Genomic DNA, 13659 nt, shown 5'->3' with positions numbered 1-13659 from the left:
CCAACCCCGCATCACCACGGCCGTTGTAGCCTCGACCCCGAGCTCAACTGAGCTCCGGCAGCCGCCACGGCCGACGCCGATGAAGATTCCGGCCACCCCAGCTGCCGCCGCCTGTTGCTTTGGATGCTCGATAGCCCAGGCTACGCGTAGATGTCCTCCGCCGGCCATTTGGTCGCCGGAGGAGGAATCCCGATGCCCTCCGCCGTCTCAGCCTCGCCGGCGACTCAACGCCGGTGGTTTAGCCCCGGTTGACCAGGGGATTTGACCTCCCCTGGGTCTATGACATGCGGGCCCCGCCCAGCTAATTAATCTAGCTTAGGTTTAAATTTAATTAGTTTAAACTAGGTTAGTGCTAATTAAACTAGGTTAGTTTAGTTAGTCACTGACACATGGGTCCCATAGGTCAGGTTTGACCTGGACCAGCCATGTTGACTCTGCTGACGTCACCCCAACACACTACTGACGCAATTAATCATTTTCTGGAATAAAAATAATCTAGGAAATTCCAGAAAATAGTTTAAACTTCTAAAAATCATAGAAATTCAACCGTAGCTCAGAATGAAATAATTTATATATGAAAAATTATCAGAAAAATACAATCTATCCATCTGTACCATTTTCATGCATGTTAGAACAACTTATCGCTGCAGATTAGCACAAATCACACAAATGGCATTTTAATATCCACATATGGAGTTTGAATTTGAATCTTGGATTCAAACCAACTTCATTTAATCTGGTTGCTAGTTGCATTAGCTCAAACCACAGCATATTGACATGTCATGATCATGCATCATATTGTGCATTGCATTGATTGTGTTTCTCCTTTGTTTGTTGGTGTTTGTCCCATCTCAGTAGACGACGTACCGACGATGAGTTCGATGACACCGATGAAGAACTATATTATCTTCAGAAGTGCCAGGCAAGCAAAACCCCCCTTGTTAATTCCGATAAAATCCCACTCTCTCGCTCTTGCTCTATTTTATTGCATTAGGACAACAATGATTCATCTGTTACTTGCTGCGGTAGCTGAACCCCTTTATCCTCTGCATGACCTGTCATTCCACAGTAAATAGATGAAACCCACTAGCATGAGTAGGAGTTGTTTGAGCCCTGATGTGCCTACCCATTCATGCTTGTTTGTCATGCCTGCTACTGCTTAGAGTTGAGTCGGGTCTGATTCATCGGGGATGAATTGGAATGTGGTGAACATGTCCTACTGTTGAGAGCTAAGTGTGTGAACACGATTTGGTAAAGGTAGCGGTGAGAGGCCATGTAGGAGTACATGGTGGGTTGTCTCATTGCAGCCGTCCTCAGGAACTGAGTTCTGTGTTTGTGATCCATGAACAGCTACTACCACACATTGGGTTCCGGTAACTCAGCCCCTCTCGGCTTATAAATCAACTTGATCTCTGTCCAGGAGTTGCAATTAGTTTCTGGTGTTTGTAGGTAGTGTTAGTAGTCTACCAAGTGGCACCCGGTACAGGTGGGCTTGGGACAGACTAGGCACAGTGGCACGGTGTACCAAGTGGCACCTGGATGGTGGGCTTGGGAACCCTGCTCACATCGTTTGGGGCCGTGAGCGACACCCCGGCCGGATCTCCTTGCGGATGGAACCCGAATAGGCGATAAACCTGGACGAGAGACTTATGTGGTTAGTCAGGTCGTGGTCGACACCCTCGCTGGGCTTCCGCTTGAAGGTTGCCGAGTACATGTCGTGTAAACAGCGGTAAGTGGTGAGAGCGTGTGTGAAGAAGTACACCCCTGCATGGTTAACATTATCTATTCGAATAGCCGTGTCCGCGGAAAAGGACTTCTGGGTTGCCTGTACAGTTCATAGACAAGTGAAAGTGGATACTCTAAAATATGCAAGATAAGCGTGAGTGCTATGGATGGCGTTCTCGTAGGGAGACGGAAGCGGATCCATAGTGGTGAATTGATATGGTGAATATGTGGACTCGTGTGCGCCACCTCAAAAGAGTTACTTGCAGTCGTAGTTTAGGATAGCCACCGAGTCAAAGCTAGCTTGCTGCAGCTAAACCCCACCATCCCCTTGTTGATAAGGATGCATATGTAGTTAGATTTGATGTAAGTCTTGCTGGGTACATTTGTACTCACATTGCTTAATTTATGTTTTTGAAGAGAGACTTCAGTCTCGCTAGTAGTACCGCGTGGACTTCGACGTTTAGCTTGTTACCTCAGCTACGATCTGGTGCCCTCGGCAGGATCTGGTAGATAGTCAGGCTTCTCAGCCTTTTTCATTTGTAGATGTCTGTACTCAGACATGTTAAGCTTCTGCTTGTGCTTTGACTTGTATGCTCTGATTGTTGGGTCATGAGACCCATGTTTGTAATATCTCGCTCCTCGGAGCCTATTGAATAAAATACTTGAGTCGTAGAGCCATGTTGTGATGCCATGTTGTATTTGCACATATCGAGCATATTGTGTGTATGTTATTGAAATGCTTGGTATGTGTGGGATCTGACTATCTAGTTGTTTATCCTTAGTAGCCTCTCTTACCGGGAAATGTCTCCTAGTGTTTCCACTGAGCCATGGTAGCTTGCTACTACTCCGGAACACTTAGGCTGGCCGGCATGTGTCCTTCTTCGTTCCTGTGTCTGTCCCCTCAGGGAAATGTCACGCGATGAATTCCGGAGTCCTGTTAGCCCGCTACAGCCCGGTTCACCGAAGTCCTGCTAGCCCAGTGCTACAGCCTGGATTCACTCGCTGATGACCGACATGTTCGTTGTTGGGTCATGTATGCATGTCCCTGTAAGTTAGTGCCACTTTGGGTTCACGACTAGCCATGTCAGCGTGGGTTCTTTGTCATATGGATGCTAGCGGCACTATCATATACGTGAGCCAAAAGGCGCAAATGGTCCCGGGCCAGGTAAGGTGGCACCCGTGGGAATACCGTGCGTGAGGCTGCAAAGTGATATGATGTGTTACATGCTAGATCGGTGTGACTTAGGATCGGGGTCCTGACAAGTGGATACGTAGTACACTGGTTTTTGAAGAGGGAATTTGTGCCCTTCTGTTTCTCGTTCGACGACGAGTATCGCGCTGACAACTTGATGTGTTGCCGCGATATATAATAACATCGGTTCGCCCAGGTTGGGCGCGGCCAGGACCGGATTTGTTGCCAATATGGCCTTAATTTCTTCGAGTCCGGCCGTGGCAGCATCCGTCCATTCGAAATGTTCGGTGCGCCGGAGGAGGCGATAGAGGGGCAGTGCCTTTTCTCCCAAACGGGAGATGAAGCGGCTTAGAGCCGCCACGCATCCAGTTAGTTTTTGTATTTGTTTGAGGTCTTGGCTGGGTTTGCTTCAATTCCTCTACCGGATACAATGAAGCCCAAGAGCTTTCCGGCTGGTACGCCGAAAACACATTTTTGTGGGTTGAGCTTAATGTCGTATGCTCAGAGGTTGTCGAATGTAAGCCTCAAATCGTCAACTAGAGTTTCGACGTGTTTGGTCTTAACGACCACATCGCCTATGTATGACTCCACTGTTTTGCCTATCTGGGTAGCCAGACATGTCTGAATCATGCGCTGATATGTGCGCCGGAGTTTTTGAGTCCGAAGGGCATTGTGTTGAAGCAGAATGGTCCGTATGGAGTAATGAATGCCGTTGCGGCCTGGTCTTTTTCCGCCATCTTGATTTGATGGTATCCGGAGTATGCGTCGAGGAAGCACAATGAATCGTGCTCTGCGGTAGCATCGATGATTTGGTCGATGCGGGGGAGGGGGAAAGGATCCTTTGGACAGGCCTTGTTAAGGTCTTTGAAATCGACATAAAGGCGCCATAATTTGTCCTTTTTTGGTACCATTACCAGGTTTGCTAGCCAGTCCGGATGTTTTATATCTTTGATGAATCCGGCTTCTAAGAGTTTGGCTAGCTCCTCTCCCATTGCCTGTCTTTTGGGTTCGGAAAATCGCTGAAGAGCCTGTTTGACTGTCTTGAATCCTTTTAGGATGTTTAGGCTGTGTTCTGCCAGCCTGTGTGGGATTCCTGGCATATCTGAAGGGTGCGAGGCAAAAATGTCCCAATTTTCCTGAAGGAATTCTCGTAGTGCGGCTTCTACATCAGGGTTTAATTGTGCCCCAATGGAGGCCGTCTTTGTGGGGTCCGTTGGATGGACCTGGAATTTGACTATTTCGTCTGCTGGTTTAAAAGAGGTGGACTTAGATCTCTTATCAAGTATCACATCGTCCCTATCCACCATGGAGCGCGGCACAGTGAGTTCCTCTGCCGCTAGGGCTTCGGATAGTGCCTCTAGGGCTAGTGCGGCTGTCTTATTTTCGGCGCGGAGTGCTATATCTGGATCACTGACAAGAGTGATGATTCCATTGGGCCCAGGCATTTTAAGCTTCATGTACCCGTAATGGGGTATAGCTTGGAAAATTGTGAATGCCTCTCGCCCTAACAAGGCGTGATATCCGCTGCCGAATGGGGCCACTTGGAATGTGACCTCCTTGGACCTGTAATTGTCCGGTGAGCCGAACACTACATCTAGTGTGATTTTTCCTGTGCAGCGTACTTCCCGACTAGGGATTATTCCTCTAAAGGTTGTGATGCTTCGCTCAATGCGGCTCCAGTCAATTTCCATTTTTTGGAGGGTTTCCTCGTAGATGAGGTTTAATCTGCTGCCGCCATCCATGAGTACCTTTGTAAGACGAAAGACGTCCACTATCGGACTGAGGACCAATGCGGCTGGTGCTCGGGCTGTTCGGAATTTAGGTTCGTCGCTGGCATTGAAGGTGATAGCCGTGTCGCTCCATGGATTTGTTGTTGCTACTTGGTAGACTTCGGCGAGGCTATGGATTGTTCGTTTCCGCATATTATTTGATGCGAAAGTCTCTAAGACCGTTAATACCGTACTGGTACTGTTGGGCTAGTTACCGGGGGCTAGAAAACCTTCGCCACTTTTGGCCACCTGCTGTAGTGTCCAACATGCTCGAAGGCTATGTGTTGGAGTGGCGCCCTCTGTACTATGGATTTTAAAGGGTCCTTTGAGCCATCCCTCCAGTACGGTTCCGTGCCCTTTAGGGGGTTTTTGCTTTTTGGTTTTTAACCCAGGTGCTTGAGTATGACGCACCCTTTTATTTCGAACTAGGGTTGTGTTCAGGGCCGGATTGTCCCAAAACCTGGTTTCGGTTTTCCAAGCACTCTCCATCGCACAGTATTTTTGTACTATGGTCACCAGGTCGGCGAAGCATGTAACTTCGCGACGACTTATGGCGTTCATGATTCCCTTGTCCATGCAATTGTTGCAGAAAATTGAGATTGCGCTTTCCTCACGATAGTCCTTTATCCTGTCCATAACCAGGAGGAATCTGGCCCAGTAATGATGTACTATTTCATCGGGCTCTTGCCGTATTTGAGATAGATCGCTTATGTTTGGGTGGGCGGGCGGAATTAAATTCGGAACCCCGCCCAATCTGAGGCTCAAAGGCCGAGAAGTTTCCGGATTTGGAAGCTTGGATTGCTGGATGTTATCCAACAAATCTGGTCCGATGCCTGACTTTAGGTTTAGTACTTGATTGACGTCCGTCCCTCCGTGGGAATCCGGCATGGAGGGATCGGGAATCTGGACATAACTGGTCTTTAACATAGAAGAAGAGTCGTCGCGTTGTTCCTCCACCACAACAACGTGGTGGGTAGCCTGGGGAGAGTTAATTTCTCTCTGATCGGTTTTAAGCCCAATCTGATCGTAGTCTGTAGCGACTCCCAGGGCAGCAATGTGATCCAAGAGCTCATTTACAGAGGAGAGCTCCATCGGATCTAGCTGCTCGGCGAATTCCGAGTTGACGTGAAGATCGCTTTTGATGACCTGAGAGGTCATTGTCGGAGCGGCGGCCGAACAGACGGTCATAAGAAAACCGCCCAGCCGGATAGTTTGGCCGGTGGCCAAATCTCCCTTGACGATGGCGCCGTCTATAAAGACGGGAAAAGGCATCCCTCCTGATTGCGACGGCACTGAGGAACTCTCAATGAAAGCACCAATGTCGGTGTCAAAACCAGCGGATCTCGGGTAGGGGGTCCCGAACTGTGCGTCTAGGCGAATGGTAACAGGAGACAAGGGACACGATGTTTTACCCAGGTTCGGGCCCTCTTGATGGAGGTAAAACCCTACGTCCTGCTTGATTGATATTGATGATGTGGGTATTACAAGAGTAGATCTACCACGAGATCAAGGAGGCTAAACCCTAGAAGCTAGCCTATGGTATGATTGTTGTTCGTCCTATGGACTAAAGCCATCCGGTTTATATAGACACCGGAGAGGGCTAGGGTTACACAAAGTCGGTTACAATGGTAGGAGATCTACATATCCGTATCGCCAAGCTTGCCTTCCACGCCAAGGAAAGTCCCATCCGTACACGGGACGAACTCTTCAATCTTGTATCTTCATAGTCTTGGAGTCTGGCCGATGATGATAGTTCGGCTATCCGGACACCCCCTAGTCCAGGACTCCCTCAGCAGGCTCCCTCCCCTTAGGAGGAGGGCACTAGGGGCTGCAGGAGAGGGGCCGGGAACCAGGCCCCTCCCCACGGTGCGCAGAGCAAGGTGTTCCTCGGAGGTCGGCCCTCTGCTGGAGAGGTGTCGCAAGGCCTGCCCCCGGCAGAGGACCCGTGGTCGTCGGGGGAACCGCTGGCCTCCCCTTTTCCCCATTGGCGTCCTCCTGGTTTTCGGTCGCCGTCAATGGTGGTCAAGGGTGGCGCAAGGCGGGGCCCTCATCTGGCGATATGAAGCAAGGCCGGTACCTCTGAAGAAGGCCCAGTGCCTATGAGTTGGGGTTGTACATGCCCCGGAGTCTTTGGAGAGCTGCCCTCGGGCCTCGGGGGCTCCCTCCCATGCCTAGTGGCAGCACTTAGCTCCGCGCTGGTGAGAAGACATTGAAGACTACACTAGATGACGGACGCGGCCTTTTGTTTTTGCTTCCTCTTGTGTGGTCGAACTTTCTCGCCTCGAATTTAAGTTGAAGTTGAATTTGTGTTTGCGTATGCGGGGAGGGGTGGCTTGTCTTGTTCGCATGCTTTCTCGTGATCTGGTTTTTGCTCAAGTTGGAATTCACACTAGCTGCCTCCCCCTCCCGAGCCCCTCGCGGGCAGGGCCGGGCCCAGCACACACGCGCATGCCCTCCTGCGGCCGGTGCTCGCTCTCGCAAGGCTCTTGCCGCATGGTCAACAGGGCTCCCGAGGGACCCTCGGAGAGTCACCACAAGCCTACACGAAGCTCGTCTAATATAAAGGTAAAATCATAGCAACCAACTCGTCGCAAAGCCCATAACATCATACGGGCGCCCATCTGGTGCCGTCCTTAACAACGCGTGGACAACAATTCTTTTTACATGAGGGGCTTACCCTCCCAAAATGCTCTTACAACCTTCAGGGCCACGCCCGAGCTTTTCTGTGCAGGATAAACAATAGGGGGGCATAGGATTAGTCGGACATGTCGCTCACCGCATCCTCTTGGTCGCCTCCAGAAGCGTCGCTGGCAGCACTGTCACTGTCGTTGGCCTCACTCTCGCCATCGTTGGCACCATCTTCGCTGCCGTCCACCACATCGCCTTCATCAGCAGCAACAACCACCCCGTCATCATATGAGGTAAAGGCCCGGACAAGTGCATCCACGTTGTCCTCCACCCACTGCGCCAGGTCGCCTCAGATGGCCTCGGGCATCGGGGCGATGGCGGCATCGAAGTCAAAGAGAGGGTCGATGTTCTGAACATGGCTGAAGACACGGGAGAATGCCCGTGCGAGCAGACCGCGGCTCCTCTCCTCGACAAGCTGACGAGCCCTCTCAGAGCGGTTCTCCAGATGCGTCACCACGTCAGTGAAGAACCGGAGATTATACGCGTAATTGGTCACGTGAGGCTCCTCAGCGGCCGCATCACAGATATTGCCCAAGGCCGCGTTGGCCCTTTCCCTGAGTGTTCGGAGCATGGGGCCATGAATGTGCTCTAGCATCTATCGTTGGCAAATCTCATCTTCGTTCTGTCGTGCAACGGACTCAGTGTCATCAACCCTCCATTGGAGAAGAAGCAGCTCGGTGCGGGAGGAGGCCAGCTCATACTGCGCCGTGACTAAAGCGGCTGAGGCGGCCTCAGCATGCTGCATTGCTTCGGTCAGCTTGGTCCTAAGAGCGGCAGTCCTGCCCGCAGCCTCGGCCTTGATTAGCTCCAACCTCTCCTCATACTCGCGCTCAAGAACCGCGCGAGCTTCCGTCACACGGCGGTCGATCTCTTCTTGGATCCGAACCTCCCGCATGACAACATCGTCTTCTGCCTGAGTAACCTGGCGCTCCCTCATCTCCAACCGTTCAAGATCGAGGTTGTGCTCGGCAGCCTCCAGCATCAACGCTTCCTCACACTTCTAGAGATCCTCCTCTTCGGCGGGCGCCCCTTTCAGCGACGCAAGGGCAGCTTGGTGCAGCTCCACTTGCTGCTCCAGGGAATTGCACCAGGCTTGAAGCTCCCACGCGCGCTCCTCCGCGATCTCGCGTCATCGGTCTGCCTCTTGAGCCTCCTCGATGGCTCGGGAGCAGGCCTTTCGCGAGGCCACAAGTGACGCTTCGGCCTTCGCATTGTCGAGATCACGCCGGTGGCGCTCAAGACTGACGGCCACCTTCATCTTGCACCGCTCCTCGACCAGCCACAGACCTTCGGCTTCAAGGCACGCGTCTACCTTCGCGAGCTCTCCATCAAGTTGGCTCATCGCGTTCGTCGCCTTTCGGAGAAACTCTCAGCAAATGGCGCTGCGCTCCCGCGCATGCCTGAGCACGTCCTCAATGTTGTCCTCCACCATCGACATCGGCAGAGGGTCCTGAAGAGGTTCGCCCCTTCTCGGCAGGGGGCTGGGGGCTGGCGCCCCCACGGTCGCTGGACGGGCCCCGCGAGGGATCCAGCCCGGCGCTGATCCACCCCTAGAAGAGGAGCCGAAGATCGACTTCAACCACTCGCCGTCCATGATTAGGGGAGGACCCCGGGGCAAGCTGGTTGCGCATCGGGAAAGCTCACGAAGGAAGAGCGGCGAGCGCACAGGCTCAAGGTACACCAAGGGTCGGCCCACCTCTCCAGACGAACTTGTGACAGGGGTGGCGCACAGGCTCAGGGCGCTTAAGGTCAGCAATGAAGATGAAGCCTGAGGAGGTGGCTTATCGGTCGGCTCCGCAGGCTCAGCTGAAGGGATCCTGAAGGGCCACAGTCAGCAAAGGGAACAACGAATGAGGAATTACAAGAAGGAGGGACTTACTCGTCCATGGCGAAGTACTTCCTGTGCTTCAGCGGGCGGAAGGGGCGATCACTGCCACCTGAAGCCTCCTTCCTCTTGCGGAGGGCGTCGAAGTCTATGCGGAACCGGCCCAAGATCTCGACGTGAGGGCCGGCGCGAGGCATGGATGAAGAAGCACCAAGGCGACTTGCATCAAGGGCGCCAGACTGGGAGGAGCGATCAGGTACCACCCCTTGGTGGCCTGCCGAGGCCTCAGGAGTTTCGGTCTCGGGAGCCGCAGGTTGCATCCCCTCATCAGCTACCACCTTAGGGCAGGTTTTGCAAGCTCCGGAGGATGACGCCTCAGGAGCCCCGCGTGACATTGGCGTCTCGACACCAGACCCACTAGCTCCCGGTGATGCTTGCCTCCCTGCACCACCTCTTGGGGCAAGATCGACGTGGGCGACGGGGGGAGGAGCCACGGCAACTGGATTCTCGCGGGGCCCCACGAGGTTAGCTAGGCGCAACCCCCACTCGTCGAAGCGGGGCATCTGCCTCACGAACTCGACCATGCCTGAGCAAAGATACAAGAGGGCACCCCCATGTCGGACCCTGCCTGGAGAGGGGTCGCCAGTCAAGACTTTCAACACCTTCCTTAGCGTTTCAGGCGCAAGATCCCCCTCCTGGAGCCTCATGTGGTCTTGATCCCCAGTCAAGGTCCACATCGGACGGGAATGGCGCTGGAGAGGAGCAATGCGAGACTGGAGGTACTCCTTCACCACCTGGGACGCCGTCACGCCAAGCGTCCTCAACCTCTCAAAGCGGCACCAGATAAAAGCGAGGTGGGGGCTCATGAGCTTCTCGTGACCCCCAGCCTGGATTGGGGATAGCAGGCAATGTCGGGTGCATGAGCAGGGGGCTGGGCACCCCGACATCCACGTATAGCCACCATTCTCGGAACCCGCTCATGGAAGGTGGGAGGCCAAAGTCAATCCCCGAGGCGGCCGTCTCTGGCACGGCTTCGAAGCTCACGCACCCCGAGCATTGAGATGGGTCAGTCAGGCACAGGGAGAAGAAGTGGCGCAGAAGAGCAACGGAAGGGGGGATGCCCACCATGGGCTCGCAGACAAAGGCAAAGACAGCAAGAAGAGTAATGGATTGGGGACCGAGATGCATCATATGGATCTGGTAGTGGGAAAGCACCACATTGAAGAAGGCAGAGAAAGGGGGAACCAGGCCCGCCCACAGGGCGTCGGTGAAGAATCGAACCTCCATGACGATCCTGTCGAAGGAGGCGTGGGACCCGGGCCAAGCTGTCGTCCTTCTGCACTCATTGAAGCTGGAAGCAAGGGTGGAGCAGACCTTGTCCAAGGCTTCCAGATTAAGTATCAGTGACTGGTCGACGGTGGGTGCAACTGCCGGGAGCGAGCTGGCCGAAGGCGCGGGCTTCTTCCCCATCTCCTTTTTTGTTAGCGCCATGGCAATGGAAGAAAGGCAGAGCTCAAGATGGATTGGAGGCGGAAGAAGGGGCTCAAGAAAGAAAGGGGAACCAGAAGCGCGCGGGCAGCAAGGAGGGAATAACCGTGTACAGTTTCGTGGCCGCCTAGCCAGGCGGATATTGGGGGAGCATGGGGAAGCGAAGACGCCCATGTCCAATCAACTGCCACGCGGCGACCAAGGCCGCAGGCTCTTGGGTCCCGCGGTGCTCCGCACTTGCCCGTTCGCTTCGTCACTAAGCCAAGTCCGAGAACGCCTTAGGCCCGGGGGCTACTGTCGACATTCTGGGAACGGGGGTCCCTAGACTTGCCTGCCTACGGCCTGCGGCGTGGATCAAGTGGTGGCCTAGTACGGCCCATCTTCATCAACTCAAGCTCAAGACCCTCGCGAGAGGCCAAGCCTCGCGGGGAGGACAACGCAAGGCTTCCTCAGGAACGGCCTCACAAGTCTGGCTCGCGAGGAGGCGGAGAGATCAAGGCAAGGGTACCTCACGAGGTGCTCGTGACGCAAGCCATGACAATCGAGAACAGGCCGGCGCCGGCCTGCGCAGTGTCCTTGTTTCCTCTTTGGTGTAAAGGGGGCAAGCATAGGCATGGAGTACCGAGGCATCAAGCAAATGTTACCATTTCGGTGCAACGAGACCAAGACCAGCAGAGCGGTAGGAGGGAGGTCACCGTGGAGACCAAGGCGGCGTCATCGCCAGTACCTTTGGCAGCCAAAGACCAACTTTAGTCAGGATAACTTGTACTAGATGTTCCCCTTCAAAATGGCCATTGTTGGCGCCCTTCCCGCTCAATATTTGGGAAGAGGGCTAGGGCCTCCATATATAGAGATAGCCACCATAGTAGAAGGCATCTTGATCTCACCTAGAGCCAACAGAGATGGAGCAATTCCTCTCCAAGCACATCACCACAATAACACCCCTCGCGAGGCTGTTCTTCCTTTGTACTGTTCATCATCAGCCCCTGGGGCAATCCACCACACCACACACTGGATTAGGGTATTACACCACAGTCGTGGCCCCAACTAGTATAAACCTTGTGTCCCTTGTGTTGTTCATCGTGTAGCTTAGATTCATAGCGAGACGTTGTGACGTGGAGCGATAGGGGGAAGATCTTCGCGCGCACCCTAGAGTTCGAACCTTAAGGGTTTTGCCGGAACCCGATATCCGACAAATGCCATGATTCCATAACGGGGCACCTTACAGGAGGTGGCTTGTAGGATTATTCCCTTAAGTGGTAAAAAGAATCACTTTTGATAAAAAGATCATTGAAACTCTTTATATCAGCCTAAGGCAATCACAATCGATCATTTGAAGGAGTTGGAAAGATTAGCATACTTAGACTAGAATGGATGATGTGGACTACCTTGTTAAAGACAACACAATGGATGATTTTTGCTTATCATCGGAAATGGATGGGACCCATTGTAGGACCACTTTTGAAGATGATCCTGAACAGCAATTACTAAGAAGGGCAGCCCATGGGAAATTGGCACAATCGAGGGTGAAAGCTGGGAACAAAATGCAAATGTTGGGAATGTTCCAACCATCATATCTACCTGAGATTCAGATCTGGTTGGTGTCAGGATATCAACATGGCTGGAAAAGAAAGTTTGCAACACAAACCTACGAGATGACGTTATGAGATTTTTGGGAAATGAACTACGATAGCAAGCTCCAAAACTTGATCTAGTTCTGCTACACACATGTGAACATGATGTCTCAGACAAGCATGACCACATAGTAGTCTTACAACTAAACACTAACGAGTTCTGGTACGGAACCATCATTAATGATATCGAAGTCTCCACGCATGGAAGTCCAAAGAATTCACCTTAGAACAGACTCCCTTATCTTGAACCAATTAGTCAGTGGCTTGGTGTGCTAGGGATACATATGGAATGAGGATGATCTGTCTATCAAACCATAGAATACTTCGCACATGCATGACTGACTTGGGACAATTCCAAACGAAACAAAACAACTTTCTCGAACTCGTGGTGGCAACTTACAATGAATGCACATGAGCTTAGAGGAAGTCGCTTCTTATATCAAGACATCTACTTCATGATCTAACACAAAGATGATGCTTACAAAAGTTTTCAACGCTAGCTTTAATGTTCAACATGAATCATGGAGGAGATAAACATGTTGCCGATGGGTTCGACAACAATTCATCAAGGCTTCCAGATAGAAGGAATTCCAATTAAGTGAACACTATGATGGCATTGGTCAGACTCAAAAGATATAACTGTGTATGCTCGAGGAAACAACCACAAGTAACACAGCATTACGCACATTGTTGGTTCTGATTTGATTTGATGATGGACGATACTCAAACCAAAGATTTACAATAGCTCCAACAATTGATCACAAGGACCAATCGATGAGGATATCATCCTTCTACAACGTACATACAAAATATATCCCTTGGAAGGAATTAAGTCAGGCAAGCTTTTATCTCCTAACTCTCCAAGTTGTTGTTTAGCTTAACCAACTAGATCAGGGCATCCTACACAGATTCTTGGAGAAGGGGTGGTTTATGGAAAACCAACTTGATTACAAACTCAACATAACGGTCAGGGACAACCTGGTGATACTTCTGAGAAGATATTTGGAAAATCACGAACCACTGATATATTGTTAAGCCCGATAACAGTCTTGCTCTTCAAGGCAAGAAGACATGATCAGAAGGGCAAGGGATTCAATCCTAACTCAATGATCTAAGAGTGCACCAGAAATAAGGACAAGGTAGCACGATCAATCCTAGAATAATGATTTCATAACCAACAGGCTAAGAATGATATTATTTTCCTTTAACTACCAAGGAACATGGTTCCTAGGAGTATTGATTTCATACATCATAGTTCACTTGTTGGCATTCCGGTTGTGACAAGATGGGACCGAGGAATGAATAATGATGACAAGAAGTATCACTCCAACAAGAATT

This window comes from Triticum aestivum, chromosome 4B (genome assembly GCF_018294505.1).
Source record: "Triticum aestivum cultivar Chinese Spring chromosome 4B, IWGSC CS RefSeq v2.1, whole genome shotgun sequence".
In the NCBI taxonomy this organism is placed as follows: Eukaryota; Viridiplantae; Streptophyta; class Magnoliopsida; order Poales; family Poaceae; genus Triticum; species Triticum aestivum.
The sequence above is the reverse complement of the archived record's forward strand: the minus strand, read 5'-3'. Positions refer to the sequence as shown.